Raw genomic sequence first — 12,766 nt, 5'->3', positions numbered from 1 at the left:
CTGAATAAGGCGCACAGCCAACCTCACCCTTGAGCTCCTCACACACACTATCTACTACAAGTCCAACAAAAGATGACAAGATGCGTAAAAAAGGACAAAAAAAACCCTTCTATGCTAACTTCAGTGAGCAAGCATTTAAATAGGAGCCTGTAGAATTAGGGATGCTAATTAGGAAAGAATTCTGTCAGGGATAGATGAGAAACATTTTGCATGACTTTAGAGTCAGACTGTCCTGATAGCTGACATAGTGACAGAGAAAGAGAAAGAGAGAGAGAGAAAGAGAGATTGTACTTTTCTGCTCATACTTGTTTCTTAAGATCTGATCCCTGCTGTACTTGCCAGACTTGCCTCCTTCCTCTCAAAGTCACCTGATGCGTTCTTTTTTCATGAATATTGCAGAGCAATAACACTGTGTCCAAAGCCAACTGCTCTTTTTTAATTAGCCCATTGTATCTGTGTGTCTGTGCTGGGACTCAGGTCCCCCATCATTGAGGGGAATTTCTCAAGCATAACTGAACCAATACTGAGAATTTTAGCCATGCTAATAAGCAGCCAATTAGCGAGTTTTGCCTTGATTAAAGGGCTGTTCGCTTTCTTTCATGCAGAAAATGTAATTAAATCTGTCATCTGAGACAGCAGCAGGGGTTGGAATCAAGGATGTGTGATTGGAGGTGGTGAGTTTTGTTCAGAGTGTACAGTGTATTCCTTATTCTGGAGTTGGAACTGCTGCAGATCATTAAGGTAAACAAGAGAGCACTCCACTGTGACTCAAACCTCAATGCACACACACACACACACACACACATGTCAAGCTGACATTCACACATGCTGCACAGACCAGATGTCACGATCAGAGAAAAGCTAGTGGATTTTATTTATCTCAACACTTTTGTTGTTTAATTGGCAGAAACATACAGTATTCAATAACTGATTCAGCATTTGCATTTGTGTTAACGACGTGCCTTGGGATTCTGTAATGCTAGTTTCACCATTAAGGTTGTGTGAGTACAGTTTATGAAAGCACTCTAACACAATGATGATATACAATCAATACAATGAGTTTACCACAGTAGGAGGTGCAGTGGACATTTTAAAAGTCTAAAGTTTTGGGTTGAAATCAGGCAAAATTGAAGTTCAGAAGTATATGGCTATTTTCTGTCCAAAAACCTTCCAAACCTTCCTGTACCTGAGCCCAGGGTAATTTGTTCAGGCCAGTCAGGAGTGGCTGGGCATGTAAGATTAATGCATCAAGTTGGTACCACCACGCAGACCAATCAATAATTTATGTGGCTGTATATTAAATGTTCCTCAAAGTGCACAAGCCAACACACCCTTCTGCCATTTGAATCTGTGTTAATCCTGATTTATGCCTTTTTTTACATAATCAAAAGATTCAGAGACCAATTGCAGACATTCATTGATATCTGCTGATAACTGCTGCAAGTGTGTTGCATGTACAGTAGGTTCATCAAGGCCAAACGTGCATGCTGAAGTTCAACTATTTCCATTTTAAACATTCCTTAATGTGAGTTTGCAACAGGGAACCTTTTTAAACATTCCTTAACATGAGTTTGCAACAGTGAACCATTTTCAACATTCCTTAACGTGTGTTTGCAACAGGGAACCTTTTTAGTGGTGAGCTCCATATATTTGTTTTTTTTGTTTTTGTAGAACCATCTAATGTTCTACATTAGGCTCTAATTGTTCTAATATTCTAGGCTATACAGTAATTGTTCCATGAAATTATTTAATCAGCAAATTGTCCTCGCACAACATGTCACCTGCAGCACCTCCCACCAGACACACACATACAGACACAGATACACACACACATACAGACACACATACACACATATACAGACACACACACACACGCACACACACACACACATACAGACACACGCACACACATACAGACACACACATACAGACACACACATACTGTACAAACACACACACACACAACCACACACACACACAAATGCACAGACACAGACACACACACACAAATGCACACACACACATACAGACACACAAATACAAACACACGCACACACACAAACACAAACACACACACACACACATACAAACACACCTCCTACCTCTCCAGCATACCCCTCAACACTGATCTGAGGAGATGGAAAGGAATAAAAAAGTCAAAAGAACAGTATATCTGGGTAAGCTATATCATCTGTTCTGATAGGCTTTGATTCTATTTAGAAAAGGTTACATCTGGGTAACCTGCAAAATGAGCCTAATTTGGTGACACTTTAAGGGGGGTGGGGGACCTATACACAAGCTGACACAATAGGGATATGCTGGCAATGTTAGCTGATACCCTGATCCCAAGGATATCTGCTACAACAATCACCACAAGTTACTGCCTTCCATGGAGGGGGTACAGATGGAACCAGTAAGTCCTTGTTTATTTGTTTATTTGTTTATTTGTTTATTTGTTTTGTCACAATCTTCCTTTTCCTTTTTTGCTCGATTATTAATGGCTTACTCACATTTACATGCACACTGGCACTTGCTCATCCTTCACATCCTTACTGTACACACACACTTGCACACATACACACAGACTCGTATATCAACACCACATTTTAGGGGCTTGTCTGTTATATACTAATAGTGTTAAACAAAGTACTTTGTCTTCCAATTCTAGCTTTTCATTGAGTAAAAAATTGGAGGACAGGGGTAAAAAGTATACTGTAGAGAAAACTGGAAATTGTACTTCAACATCTACAGTAAGCTATATCATGTATGATCTGAAAATAGTGTCACTAAATGTGAACGGACTACACAATGTCATTAAGAGGAAGAAGATTTTGTTAGAAATGCAAAAGGAGAATGCAGACATAATCTACTTGCAGGAAACTCATCTGGAAGAAGAGGACCATGAGAAACTAAAGAAAATAACAAATAGAACAACACAAAGCAAAGGGGGGTAGCAATAATAATTAAAGGTCACATAGCCTTTGAAATGGAAGACTGCTTTACGGACAAAGAGGGACGTTATGTTTTAGTAGTGGGGAAAATAGAAGGGATGGAGTTCTCTTTTCTAAATGTATTCTATCCCCCAGACATGGCTCTTGAATTCATGATCACATTCATAGATTTACTAGTCACAAAGACTAAGGGAATTGTAATTTTGGCAGGGGACTTAAACTTAGTTATGAATTCTAAACTAGACTCAACAAGCAACAGGCAACATAAAGCAGAAAAGAATGCTAGTTTATTGAGGAAAGCATGCTCAGAGTTGGGGCTTGTAGATGTTTGGAGAGAGCTCCATCTGAACAAAAAAGAATACACCTGCTACTCAGGAAGACACTCAGTCTACAATAGATTAGATTATTTTTTTTATGTATAAAAACAATGTAACTTTAGTTAAATCATGTCAAATTAGCTCCATAAACATGTCAGATCATGCTGCCATTTCCCTGATATTGAAACTACACGCTAATAAAGGTAAGTCTTTGTGGAAATTAAACAACTCACTTTTACAAGAAACAATATTCATAGAAAAAATAAAAAAGGAACTAAAACAATATGTGGAATTAAATTACACAAAGGATATAGACCCGATCATATTATGGGAAGGAGCAAAAGCAGTAATAAGAGGTATTATCATTTCTTACTCCTCATCAAGAAAAAAGGCAAGAGTTACACTGGAGAAACAGTTAAAGGAGAATTCCGGTGTGATATTGACCTAAAGTGTATTGAAACATGATACCGAGTGTGAACGTATGTCTAGCCCATAGCCCATCTCGGCTTGTCCCCTGCACTCCAAAATCTGGCGCTAGTTAGCCGATGCTACCAACAGCTTTTTCAATAGTGGTGCTTCGGCATCGGGCTAGCCATGCAAATAAATCACTGTTTTACACCCATTTACGAGGCTCAATGTATCTCCACACTTCATTGGTAGACTTCCGAGGGCCCTGACATTTAAAACAAGACATTGAGAACTTTGAAAAAGCACTGGTAGTTTACTTACAAGACGATTTATACAGACAGTATCTTCACGAAGTTTAGCGTTTGCAGCCATTTTGAATTTAGTCACGATAAGTCGAGCAATGAGTAAGAATGAACAGGTATGATAAGGGATCAGATTCCAAAAATAATTCAGTGGAAATGCATGGATTCCAGTTGCTGAAGAAACTGGAATCCATGCATTTCCACTGAATAATTTTTGGAATCTGATAATGATAAAAGCAATGTACACTAGCCCTGTTTCTTTAGTAAAAACAAATGGTACACTATCAAGACGGTTCCCAATTCAAAGAGGTACAAGACAAGGAGACCCTCTCTCTCCACTCCTCTTTACTATCTACATTGAAGTTCTTGCAATAGCCATAAGACAAAATAAAAACATTACAGGGATAGCAATAGGGAAGGAAATACATAAATTAGCACTTTACGCAGATGACATAATACTCTACTTGACCTCGCCAGAAAACTCAATACAACATTTGATGGGAGTGACTGAAGAATATAGTAAAACCTCAGGATATAGAATAAATAAAAGTAAATGTGAAGCTTTAACTATTGGAATGGAAATGAATCAGTGGTTGAAAGATAGCTATAACATTAAATGGGAAACAAAAACCATAACATATTTAGGTATTTATATAAGTAATGATTTGAATGATTTATATAAAAACAACTATGTTTCTTTGGAATTAAAGATAAGACAGGACCTAAATAGGTGGAAATTAATTCCTGATGGAATATACAGTAGAGTTGAGACAATTAAGATGATGGTACTCCCACAATTACTTTTTTTATTTCAAGCACTACCAATCACACTCCCACCAATATTCTTCACTACATGGATTAAGATGATTGCAAATTTCATTTGGAATGATAAAAAACATAGAATCAACTTTAAGCTATTAACACAGCCAAAAGAGAAAGGAGGATTAGGGACTCCACATATACATGTACAAAACTACTTTTTTGCGACACAAATGTTAACAATAATGCAATGGATGAGCAGTAGCACTGAAACAAGATGGATTAATATTGAGAAAGAGCTGACAAATGGAGTAATTGGAACTCTGCCTTTTCTAGGAAAAGAGACACAAAAACAATACATACAGTCATTCTGCATTGGAAATACCATAAGGAATTGGAAACAAATGAGCAAACGTTTAAAATTTATACAACTTAGACAAATGACACAAGATCCAGACTTAGCGCATAAAACAGATAACATTTTAGAATCATGGGCCAATAAAGGACTAATATTATTTGCACAGCTTTTTGAAAAAAATACAGTTGACACATTTGAAGCTCTATCGGCAAGATTTAGCTTACAGCAAAAACATTTCTTTAAATATTTACAAGTTAGAAGTTATATTAAACAAAATGCAGAAAAGGAAACCAGAAATGAGGTATTAACTTTTTTATTAGAAACCAGAAACAAAAGTAGTGATGGACTCGCAAGTGCTTATAAGATATTGCAAAAAATGACAAACGTAGAATATAAAGCAAAAGAAAAATGGGGAAAAGAGCTATCTGTAAATATATCAGATGAGGCCTGGAGCGACTCTTTAAAAGAAAACTTTAAAACAACTCAGTCAAAACACTGGAAAGAGTTTGCATGGAAAATAAGCCAGAGGTACTTCACTACACCTGACCAATGTGGAAAACACATTTTAGGAACAGCTTGATGGAGAGGATGTGGTGAAGGTAAGGCAAATCACACTCACATTTTTTTCTCATGTCCGGTAATAAGGTCCTTTTGGGAAGAGGTAGGAAGAGCTATTTCACACATCTTTGATTTAAAAGAACCCCTCACATTAGAAAACTTTTTAGGCATTGGCATAAAATCTAAGATTAAAACAAAGTACTGTAAACTTTTTAATATCCTGAGACTAACGGCACTTAAGCAACTCACAAGGCTATGGAAACAACCAAAACAACCTGTAATACTTACATGGTACAATACAATAGAAAAAGTTTGGAAATGGAGAAAATGATATTAAAAACTAGAAACCGTTCAGAAATACTGAAGCAAACTTATCAAGAACTTATACTTAACAAAATAAATAACTACTTTGAAAATATATGTGTATAACAGACCTGCCTCTACAATGACACTCATACATACTGACACTCTACTATGACACTCAAACAGGCGCACACTCATGCACACATTCATACACTTATATACATACATACATGAACACAGGTAAGCCAATTCACTTATGTCTATTATTTAATTACTTATGTATTTATGTCTTTGTCTTTGTCATTTGCTGGGGATGTTTATTTTTGTTGTTGTGATGTTCCTTCTGTTTTTTTCTTTTTTTTCTGTCAATGTAATGTCTAATGTCTGTAATGCTAACTGCGTGTAAGGAGTCCTAATGTTTCTATACTGATCAAACTCCTGATCATGTGAACTGTTGATTAATTACCCTACCACATGATGGTATGACCTCATGGTGGGCCCATTGTCAGATATTGCTGCTACAACAACTTTTGATTATATCTCTAACCTTTGCCTTTTTCACAGGAGAAACTAACTAGGAAGCAGGAAATGTAATTAATGTGTACATTGTCATGTCTTGATTAATGCACTCTCATTACAACAATGGTCTCAAGTCTCATCAAAGTACTTCTCATGTGACCCAAAATCAGCTGACCTCCAACCATGTGATCCCAAATCAGCTGACCTCCAATCATGTGAATGTAACCAACCACAAACTAGGTAGCCTATTTAAGTGAAGTTTACAGAGCATTCTAGGAGCCATTCTGTAGTCAGAATCTCCCACACCACTAAGGTGTGTAGTCATCATCATCCTCTGAGCTGGTATGTTCATTCTCGGATTGCTTCATATGGTTTCCTAAATGTTCCTTTAACCTGTTTTCGTAACTTTCACATTATTCATTTAGATGTACCTTCTATAATGTATTGGATGAATAGCTTGTACCTGACAAATAAATTGTTATGTTCTGACCCGCATAGCCTTTCTATTGTACTTGTTGTCCAGAGTAGCAGTTTAGGTAACGTTACTAGCATAATGGACGGTTGGGATTAGTTATCGCCGCCATAGAAACTAAATCACCTGGGAGCTGGCATGTTATTATGAAATGACCAAGCATTACACAGTGGTGGGCAGTTTGTCAGCGATGGTCCTAGATTGGTCGCGAAAACCTAGCACAGCCTGACCCCCTGTAGCATAGGAATTTGCTTGACTGTCTAACACGCTGATGAGTATAGCAGTCCGGATCAGCATGTAACCTCTGACCACTTCCAGACCAATACGTGTTATGTAGGGATGGGCAGAACGAGGCTTTGTGAAACAACGAAACGTTCGAAGCAATTGTGCCGGAATGTGTCGAGGTTTCGAAACAATCCGACACACGTAACTCCATGGTGACATCTAGTGGCCAGTTTTGCTTTTGACCGTGAAGCACAACTGCTTCAGACAAAGAATATAAATAGCCAATTTCTTGCTTAGAAATTTCAGACTAGTATATGCGTTCAGTAACTAGAACATTTTTATATCTGCCAGTTAGATGTTTTGTTATTTCAGTTTCATAGTACATTATCCTTTGGAATATGCTGGAGAGGAAAATGCTATAATGGTTTTAAAATGTAGGCTATGCTTATGGCCCAGGGTTTTTTGGGGGAACATGTTTTTTTTAGGGAAATAAAGGATACATGTGAAGCAGGTTAGACTAATCAGGTACAACATGGGAAAAATAAACAACACATTTTTTGTATGTCAACATACATTTTTATTTAGGAATAACAGTTGTTCTGCCGTCTTGGCATTTAATCTGTTTCTTGTTTTTGAATAAACCTCCCCAGCCTTGGAAAAAATTCTTTCACAAGGCACACTTGTTGCTGGCATGCACAAATATTTTTTTGCCATCACAGTTAGGTTTGGATAAACCACTCTCCTCTCCTGCCAGTATTTCAAAGGGTCAGCTGTTCTTGAAATAAAGGCATCAGTCATATATTTTTTTTACTTCTGCTACTATCTAAATATTAACGTCACTAGACTATATCTATCTAAACTATCGCTTACTGTCTGTCTCTAGCCTGTCAATTAATCTATATCACTAACCTATCAATCACAAGAATGCACTATAAATCGCTATATCTCTAGATGTCTCTATGTCGCTATATCTCTTAAAATCTCTCTCCTCACAAAAAAAACACAAAGATAGGATGTGTTTGAATGACTTTTAAGCATTCTGGGACTTTGTCATTTAGATCAAACAGGTGTTTACTAGGGTAATTAGCTCGCGCGGCAAGTGTGCCACCTGTCCAAACCAAATTGAAACACCACGAAGCCTCACTAAGCCATGGTCACGTGACATGGGCGTTTTGAACCACACTTCGAAACACTGTTTGAAACACTTGCGTTTCGGAAGCTCGACACTGTTTCGAAACGTCAGCTTTGAGCGTCACATCCCTAGTGTTATGTTTAGGAACCCCCCGAATTAATCGGCAGATGGAGGAGACCTATAGTATATATTCCTAAGCTTGAGCGTGTGTCACAAGAAAACGAGTTAGGCATTCTCATTAACAATATGTATTGTGGGCGTATCAACCCACTAAGGATAACAATGTTACAATGAACCGAAACTTTTCTAATATTGAGCGGAGTCAGATTTATTAGGTTTAACAGGGGTTTATAATCAATTGATATATTTCCAACAGCGCGCGGACAGCTTCACGATTTCCTTCGACCACTCCCAGTTCCCTCATTGGTCCTGACGAGTGACGTCATTTACATGCGCTAATGGCTAACGGCTAACCCAACTAAGATGGAAGAGAGAAAGATGCTAACTGCGCTAATGGCTAACCCAACTAAGATGGAAGAGAGAAAGATGCTAACTGCGCTAATGGCTAACCTGTCTGTCCCCTCTGCCCGGACCAACAGTTCTGATGTGTTTCTTTAGGAGCTGTAATCCAGATGAGATTGAACTTTTAGTTTAAAGTTGACATGACAATGTTCAGTGTTGGGCCCCATGGTCTACTGAACACACTCACACACACACACACTCTCTCTCTCTCACACACACACACACGCTTTCTCTCTCTCACACACACACACACACACACACACATAGTTTGATGTTGACATACCAATGTTCAGTGTTGGGCCCCATGGTCTACTGAACGTGTAGTTTTGATGCTGACTGAGGTTCAACTCCAAGGGTGTTTTCATTTACAAATAAAATGACAATCATTGGTGTTTTGTGTTAGTGTCAAATTAGCCTTAGCCCATTATTTAAAAACTTTCAGCTCAACTGTCTCAGCGAGCCACTTGCAGTCAACAAGTATAAGTATAAGTATATATACTCTTTTGATCCCGTGAGGGAAATTTGGTCTCTACATTTATCCCAATCCGTGAATTAGTGAAACACACTCATCACACAGTGAGGTGAAGCACACACTAATCCCGGCGCAGTGAGCTGCCTGCAACAACAGCGGCGCTCGGGGAGCAGTGAGGGGTTAGTTGCCTTGCTCAAGGGCACTTTAGCCGTGCCTACTGGTCGGGGTTCGAAGCGGCAACTCTCCGGTTACAAGTCCGAAGCGCTAACCAGTAGGCCACGGCTGCCCCACACACACACACACACACACAGCTGCCCCCATATCTGGCTCATGTGTGTCATAGGTTTCTGATCCCTGGTTTACAATGTCTGTACATTAAGGTGGGACAAAGGACCACATGGTTCTGCAGGAAATGGAGAACATACACACTCATACACAATGGCGATCCCAGTCTGGACATCAGGAACACTTTAAGAGAAGGTGATTTACTGTACAGAACATATCACTGACTGTGTGTGTGTGTGTGTGTCTCTGTGTGTGTGTGTGTGTCTCTCTGTGTGTGTCTCTGTGTATGTGTGTGTGTGTGTGTCTCTCTCTCTCTCTGTGTGTGTGTGTGTGTGTGTGTGTGTGTGCACAGTTGGAGTCTCCTACAGCTGAGGTCCACTACAAGCTTCAAGACTTGTGCTTAGGAAGTTACAGACGTTTTTTCCATGAGCAGGTGTGTGTGAAATGAAAAAGGTCTGGATGTAATGTGCTCCAATTTTTTTGTATTTGATATTAAATATGAGTCTCCTGCATTCATTTGGCTGGAATATCATAGTAAACACAAGCAATATCACAGCCTATTATTCCACTCGTCTGCAATATCACAGCCTACTGTATTATTCCACTCGGCTGTGTGTGCTGCTGCTCAGCAGTAGGCCGGGAGTGCCGCTGGTAAACTAATGTCTCGTGTGGACGAGGCGAACTGAAGAAGGATCTGTGTGAGGGAGTACCAGGCACGTTATTATATTATATTATCACGTTATTATATTATATTATATTATCACATTACTATGCTGCCAGCATGGAAAAGTTCAGACGTGTGGGGTGAAGAGATGTGGAGTCATGATGTACACCCAGACCATATTAAGGTGAGACGGCGTAGAAATAAACTTCATCAGAAATCACTTTTGGAAATCATTTATACAAATACACATTTTTATGTTTTAGGCCTGAGTATGTAGTGTGTGGTCATTACTGTTATTGTACTGTACTTTATTTTATGAATAAAAGTTTATGATAATGTCTGGTTCTTGGTGCACTTCCAGATTAACAGTTATTACAGTTAACAGTTATCCAGATTATACTAAACCTGCACTGTAAAGGTAAGAGGAAGAAGGCATTGGACATAAGTGACCATATCCATGTGTATTATTGGACATAGGTGGTCATGTCCATGTGTATATTCAGTGCCCCTGGGTCTTAAAGAGCCGTGTTTCCGCACCCGCTCTCTTGCTACATCTTTATAGTGTACTCTGTCCTACAGTCTACATCTTTATAGTGTACTCTGTTCTACAGTCCTAGGGCACTGGAAGACAGAGTGACTGGAGTTGGTAATACTATTGGGACTGTTGATTCAAACATAAGCTATTTTTCTTGAACCACAAAACAGAGAGAGTGAGAGATTACAGTCTAAGAGAGTCAGAGATCAAAGATGGCGGCGCGTGCACACGCAGCGACCTCTCTCTGTCCCAACCGGAAGGTGTTTTGTTCGTTTAAAAAGTGTTTGTCCAAAAGTTTTACGTGTTCGTCTCGTCTTACTACGTCGTACTACAAGTACAGCAGGCAGTTTCTACTGGATATCTGCAAAAGCAAGTTTTGCAGTGTTCTGGACTTTGCAACAGAGACGCTAAAGGAACTCGGACTACTCCGGCCTGCAACAACACCGGACTCGCCTGCTACTCCTCCCCCGGAAAGAAAGCGTCGGAAGCGGTGTGCGAGGAAGCAGAAGAGGGGCAAGCGCGGAGGCGTCCGGGCCAGGCTAGCGGCCAGCCCAACTCGCCCAGCCATACCATCCATTCTCCTGGCAAATGTACGATCACTGGACAACAAAATGGATTACATACGACTGCTCAGATCAACGAACCGGACAGTGAGTAACTGCTGTGTGCTCGTCTTCACTGAGACTTGGTTAAATGACAACATTCCGGACTCTGCTGTACAACTGGGGCAGCTAGCATGCTATCGAGCAGACAGGGCCATTGTAAAGGGAGGTAAATCACGAGGAGGAGGAATCTGTGTTTACATCTGTGACGAATGGTGCCGGGACACTGTAGTAGTATGCAAACACTGCTCACCACTGGCGGAGTTTATGATCATAAAGTGCCGTCCTTTTTACCTGCCAAGGGAAATTACTGTGATTCTGCTAGTCGCAGTATACATCCCGCCTACCAACAATAACAGCGATAAGAACGCGGCTCTTAGTGAACTGTACCAGGCTGTCAGTGAACAACAGTTCACAGTCCCCCCCACCCCGATCGCTGCAAGGAAGGTAAGCCATGATTACATGGGCCGGCCCCATAATTTACATCACATGACGTAAATCACTTCCTCATTTAGCCTAGGCCTTAACTCGCTATAAGTAGCAGCGTTTGGATGTTGGTGTGTTGCTCGGCTCTTTCGGAATATAACCCCCCCCCCGATCGCTGCAAGGAAGGTAAGCCAGGGTTTATTTTGGTGTCCAGCGGACGCTCGTATTAATTCCCCCTTCATTCGCATTTATGCATTCACTCATTAGATTGCAGTTGTTGACGGTGAGCTCCCAGCGAACACTCGGCCACATTCCTCCCTTGTTCTAAGCCCTTCGGTCTGCTAAGGTGCATTTTAATTCTCTGAATTGTTGACTAGATGATTCATTGTGTGTGTGCTAGTTTTAATATTATATTCTGGGAATGGTTAACAGGTGGGTTCTGCAACTACGACTGGTCATACCAGCATGTACTGTCATGGGTTGCATTGCGTACCTGTTGCTGTTGAAATGTAATGCTAATGCTACTCTGTTTGCCCTCAGGAAGAGCTACCTAATGCCATTGCTGTTTTGCCTTGTATTTTATTTATGATTTCTACAATTTGTTTTGTTTAAGTGTACTATATCCCGCACACAGACGCGGCTGTCCGGGCTTGCTGATTGTGGATGATCTGTCTCGTTACGCCTGCATGTCCGTGTGCTTTGAGGGGGGGGGGGGATTTGTGTCTTGGCATCTTGGATCATTTTATTGTTTTGTTTGTGACCAACTGTGTTTGTCTCGTAGATACAATTAAGCTGCATCAGCATCACCCTTAGTGGCTGTATATCGCCACAGCTGAAGATTGGTCGGGCCCACTGGTGGTTGGGTACTCTTTGCTCCTCCTTATTGGTCACCTGCATGCTTAGTGTGTTTCCTGTTTGTGTACACTCTTAACTGCGTGTTTGCACCACCCTTTGCT

This window comes from Alosa sapidissima, chromosome 13 (assembly GCF_018492685.1).
Source record: "Alosa sapidissima isolate fAloSap1 chromosome 13, fAloSap1.pri, whole genome shotgun sequence".
Lineage (NCBI taxonomy): Eukaryota > Metazoa > Chordata > Actinopteri > Clupeiformes > Clupeidae > Alosa > Alosa sapidissima.
The sequence above is the reverse complement of the archived record's forward strand: the minus strand, read 5'-3'. Positions refer to the sequence as shown.